Genomic DNA, 6,000 nt, shown 5'->3' with positions numbered 1-6,000 from the left:
GGTTTTAACAGAGTTTCCTCGAATGTGCTACAAACCGTGATAAGATGTCAAAAAGACAAAAGCGGTGCACAGACCGTTTCTAAATTCACGCAGAAGGCATGGAAGAACAGGACTGCGTGTTTCTAATGAATAGGTAGTACTTGTGAAGTTGTTAATAATGAATGTTTGCGGTATTCCGTTAGATGTTCTGCGCGCGCGCAATTGATTTCAAAGTTATGAAGTCCATACTCATACGTCCATATGGCTGTCCAAGTGAATGGACAACAGAGTACGTCGAGCAGCTCAAATAGAAAACACATAGGAATCTACTTTGCATGCCAACTTCAGAAGCAGATGATCTCGGAAGTCACAGATATATTGGCGACAAGACACGTACAAAGAAATTTACAGTTGTACACTCAAGAAGTGTTCCTGAAAAGGCATCGGAAAAAAGTCCATGGTTATTTACCAGTAGGCTGAACAATATTTCGACTTCATAAGCTCGTAATGTTCTCCAGGGGAGACCACATTTTTCTGCAAACATCAGAATAAAGAAATTAAGTAAAAGTGTAATAAATGGTAAGGATCATAAAGTTACCGGTCGCAGGTTCGAATCCTGCTTCAGGCATGGATATATATGATGTCCTTAGGTTAGTTAGGTTTAAGTCCAAGTCTAGGGTACTGATGACCTCAGATGTTAAGTCCCATAGTGCCTAGAGCCATTTGAATCATAAAGTTACACTATCGGAAAAAATCGTGACAACAAAAAATAATTAATGTAGAGTAATGGAATTTCAGGAATACGTTTGTCTAGCTAACATATGTAAGTGATTAACATTGGAAGAACGCAGGTTAATGTAAGCGCGAGATAAGCCACTGCAAATGCGAAATGTTCGTACTTTAATAACCGGTGTAACCGCGCGTATGTTGAATGTAAGGAAGCAGACGTACGTGCATTGTGTTGCACAAGTGCCGGATGTCAGTTTGTGGGTTGGAGTTCTATGTCTGTTGCTCTTGGTCGGTCAATAGAGGGATGGTTAACGGTTCAAATGGTTCTGAGCACTGTGGGACTTTACATCTGAGGTCATCAGTCCCCTAGCACTTAGAACTACTTAAACCTAACTAACCTAAGGACATCACAAATATTCATGCCCGAGGCAGGATTCGAACCTGCAACCGTAGCGGTCGTGCGGCTCCAGACTGTAGCGCCTAGAACCGCTCGGCCACTCCGGCCGGCGATGGTTAATGCTGTTTGCTGATGATGCTGGAGTTGTCGTCCGATAACGTACACTTTACTCTCGATTGCAGACACATCTGACTGCCGAGCACGCCAAGACAATCTGTGGACACACTGGTTACACGAGCGGTATATAGGCCAGTGTTATCCTGCTGGAAAACGCCCCCTGGAATGCTGTCCATGAATGGCAGTGCAACGGATCAAATCACCAGACAGACGTACAGATCTGCCGTAAGGATGCGTAGGATAACCACGAGAGTGCTTCTGCTGTCATACGAAATCGCATCTCAGACCATAAGACAAGGTGTAGGTGGAGTGTGTCTGGCACACAAACACAGACACTCAACTGGCCTCCTTTTGAGCACCACACGGCCATCACTGTCACCGAGGCAGAAGCAGCTTTCATCAGAAAACACAACAGACCTCAACTTTGCCCTGCAGTGAGCTCTCGCTTGACGCCACTGAAGTTGCAGACAGCCGGTGAGTGTGGCCGTGCGGTTCTAAGCGCTTCAGTTTGGAACCGCGTGACCGCTACGGTGACAGGTTCGAATGCTGCCTCCGGCATGGATGTGTGAGATGTCCTTAGGTTAGTTAGGTTTAAGTAGTTCAAATGGCTCTGAGCACTATGGGACTTAACATCTATGGTCATCAGTCCCCCAGAACTTAGAACTACTTAAACCTAACTAACCTAAGGACATCACACAACACCCAGTCATCACGAGGCAGAGAAAATCCCTGACCCCGCCGGGAATCGAACCCGGGAAGCGAGAACGCTACCGCACGACCACCAGCTGCGGACATTTAAGTAGTTCTAAGTTCTAGGGGACTGATGACCACAGCAGTTGAGTCCCATAGTGCTCAGAGCCATTTGAACCATTTTTTTTTAGCCGGCCGCGGTGGTCTAGCGGTTCTGGCGCTGCAGTCCGGAACCGCGGGACTGCTACGGTCGCAGGTTCGAATCCTGCCTCGGGCATGGGTGTGTGTGTGATGTCCTTAGGTTCGTTAGGTTTAAGTAGTTCTAGGGGACTTATGACCTAAGATGTTGAGTCCCATAGTGCTCAGAGCCATTTGAACCATTTTTTGAACCATTTTTGAAGTTGCAAATGACGGTTGTATGGGGTTAGCGGAATGCATGCTACAGGGCGTCAGGCTCGGAGCTGTCGTTGAAGTAACCAGTTTGTAACAGCTCGTTGTGTCACTGTGGTGCCAAGTGCTGCTCGAATTGCTGTCGCTGCCATAGGTCCAACACGGTAGTCCTATCTCTAGGCAGTGCCACACGGCCGGCCAGTGCTCGGTCTTCTTGCGACCGTACATTCTTGTGATCACCGCTGCCGGCAATCGCGTACTGTGGCTACATTCCTGCCAAGCCTTTCTGCAATATCGTAGAAGGAACATCCAACTTCTCGTAGCCCTATCTCGTTGAAACTCAGTGAGGTGTTGATAATGGCGTCTTTGTCGCCTTAAAGCCATTCTTGACTAACATCTGTCTCAAAGGTAACTAAGGCTCACCACCGTTACAGCGCGTTTTTAATGAAAGCCTGATTTTCGTCCTTCTAGTGGCGCTAGTGGATGAACAGTCTGAAATACAGTATTGTTCGGCAGTGTATCTCATTTACTTTTGAACTAAACAGTAGAATACGTTAAGTATTTAATAATTTTATATGATATCAAATATCCCATCATATTATATTTTATTAAGTTCTTATGTGCAACTGCGTTTATTGTATGTAGAACAATTATTTGGTGTAATTAAAATGATTTCCGATCCTGACAGCATACTAACGGTGCTGATGACAACATTATCTGGTCATAAGTATTGGGACACCTATTAAACTGCGCGTCATTTATGACGGCGGCCGAGTTTAGGTTCGTTCTGCGCATCTGACGTCACAAAACACAGTCAGCCAATGAACAGAGGACGACGTTGCCAGAGCTCGACTGCAGTGCAGAGCACGTATGAGTGACTTCAGTTTTAGAAAAGTTCAGTCATAAATAAAGTAATTGAACAAAAGCAGTGTCTTGATAGCAGACTTTCTTTTATAGAAAGTTTGGAAAAAGCATTCTTTATACCAATTGCTTCATATTCTATTACTTAATTAAACCAAACAAGCAATAAGCCTCCTAATTCAAGCGATAGCAAGGAAAGGTGTTTATATCATTCTCATTAACCGCTTTTTCGCAATAAAGAACAGCGGTAATTGTTTATTTCCTATTGTACTTCGACGAAACGTGAGTAATTCATAGTCATACCAACAGTGTTTGTCGGTATTTTGCGTGATAGTTTAAAGTTCACCAGGAGTCATATTGAATGACGAGCTGCGTTAGCGTAATGGTTAAAGTGTATGGCTGCGGAGCGAAAGGCCCTGTTAGGTGCTTAAATTTTCTTTATTTAAAAACAACATCGAAGTGTCTTACTTCACGAATTTTATTCGTTTGAATGCAGTTTTTTGAAATTTCTAATGGCAACTGTACGATATGGACTTTAACCTCTGCAAACTCTTCAAAATTTCGTGCAATGGTTTACTACATCTAATGCTGCACAATAACTGCGTTGAACTTCGAAACAAAATTAAGTCATTTATGGGGGGAAGGTATCAGTCAGGAAGATGTGTAAAAAGCAAATTTTTGGGCCAAATAGTTTTTGTGAAATCTAATGATAAAGTGTGTCAAAGCAGTCGAAACACCATGTGTCTGCACAGGCGAGCAGTGTAATGATGACAAAATCGCGCACATCGCGTAATGCGGGTAGCACGTCTCTGTAGCAGCGAAAGGGTTTATGCGGCCGTGGTGGCTTTACTTCATAAACTGCGCGCTCCCCCCTAAACGTAAGTTTGCGAACTATACTATGGCGCTACTTCTCTTGGCGCGTACAACTGGCAACGCAGCAATCTCCCGCGTCTGGGCGGGCATGCGCGAACCCCCAAGATAAAAGAATTGAACAGTGGGCATTAATACGGGGCATGTCCACCCTTCGCCTTTATGATGCCTTGTATTCTGCTGGAGACACTTTCAGTGAGGTACTTGGAAGTCTGTGGGGAAATGGCAGTCCATTGTTCACCAAGAGCCGTAACCCGAAAAGATAGTCATATTAGTCGCTGGGGTTTGGAGTGAAGTACCATCCTAACTCATGACAAGGTGTTTCATTTGGTTTAGGTAGGGTCTCAGGGGAGTCCAGTCCATATCAGGAATGTTACTGTCCACAAACCACTGCCTCACAGATGCTACTTTATGATAGGGTCCCCTTTTCATGCTGGCACGAACATCATCGTCTCCAAACTATTGTCTATTGAACGCAATACAGAATGCTGTAAAATGTTTTTGTTACGGTGCTCGCTTATTTCCAAGTCCGTATCAATCTTAATGCTGAATTTTCACTCGGATGGCGCTTTGGCGTTAGGCGGTTGTTTCAGTGTGTGATCGCTGCCCGGGGCTTAGCTAGAGGCGTGTGAGGAGGTAAGAGGTAGCTGCCTTGGCGTGAAGACGGTTCGGCTCGGCTGGGGTTGTTTGCGTCTGGACGCCGAGTGGGGCCCGATGGGAAGACCGGACCGTGATTTTACGGTTAATAGTGTGGATAGCGGCGTGGTGTTCCGTTTAACTTGAGTCGCAAGGGGAGCAAAATCTCGCCTGTTGTAGTTTGTCGAGCCTGAGTTTGAAATACCTTCTATGTGCGGCGGGATGTCATTTCGGTCCTCCTGTATCTCCGTCGCTGGGATTGCTATCCTTGTTTACCGTACCATGGATGTATATCGATGGGGTACGCTGCTCTCCGTACTCTACTAGACGCTGGTGATGGAAGTGCGTCGTTCAGCGGCACGTTAGTCTGGGGGGTGCCTTATGTTTGATCTTCAAGTGCATAGTCTTCGAGTGGCACTCCTTAGAGTTTGCCTTGCGCAGTTAGATTGGAGGTTATTTGTCTTGTGGTGCTTCCGCTTTCCGTTAACGAAGGTTAAGCTTGATTCGGCACGCCGTACGACGCTTGGCACCGCAGCAGGCGGGTCGGAGCCATCTTCGCGACTAAAGGGAAGTCTTTGGACTGAGAGGTCTTGTGTTTGCATATTGTTCATAAATTGTTGTTTTGGTATTAAGTTGGCTGAGTTTTTTTATGGATTTCCCGGCATTTGGTCCGTTGTCCGGCCCGGGCTAGGTCTCGTTATTTTAATAGTCGGTGCTTGTTTTGGCTTAGTACGATTTTGGTTTACTGCCTGGTGGTTCTGGTAGTACGCTGGGTCGCTGTGGTTGTACTGCATTTTGTATGGGGCTGTGTGCTCGGAGCCGTGGAGTACCATTTGTGTGAACTACTTCACTGGGGAGTGCTGATCGGGCCATTTTTGGTCCTCTTTTGTATGAAATAAATTTATTATTATTTTAAAGTGACTTTATCACTTAAATGATTTAATTCTTGTTGCGTTAATTGCAACTTGGGTACTGAGAAATTTAGTAGTGTAATTACGCAAGATTTAACAGTGGCACATGCCCCTTTATCTTCCGAAATCTGTTAATTACCGAAAGACCTTAAGCTCATACTCATATGATGTGATTTTCTTAAATTATTGTATTTTTATGTCATGTTATCGTTTTTTAAATTTTGTGATCACTGGTGTACTGTCCCAAGTATTAAAATGTTTCAGGTAGCTATTACTTGGGTGGCACGCGCAGAACCGCAACGGAGAGAGTAGTTGCGTGCCTTACGTGTCCGTTGTCGGCGCGGCCTGGTGTCCGTTATTTGTTTTGGTGCACCTGAGTTAAGTATTGTGTTGCCTCCTCCCTTGCGGTCCCGTCGTGTT

Source organism: Schistocerca cancellata, chromosome 3, assembly GCF_023864275.1.
Source record: "Schistocerca cancellata isolate TAMUIC-IGC-003103 chromosome 3, iqSchCanc2.1, whole genome shotgun sequence".
Taxonomy (NCBI): domain Eukaryota; kingdom Metazoa; phylum Arthropoda; class Insecta; order Orthoptera; family Acrididae; genus Schistocerca; species Schistocerca cancellata.
Note: the sequence above shows the minus strand (reverse complement) of the source record.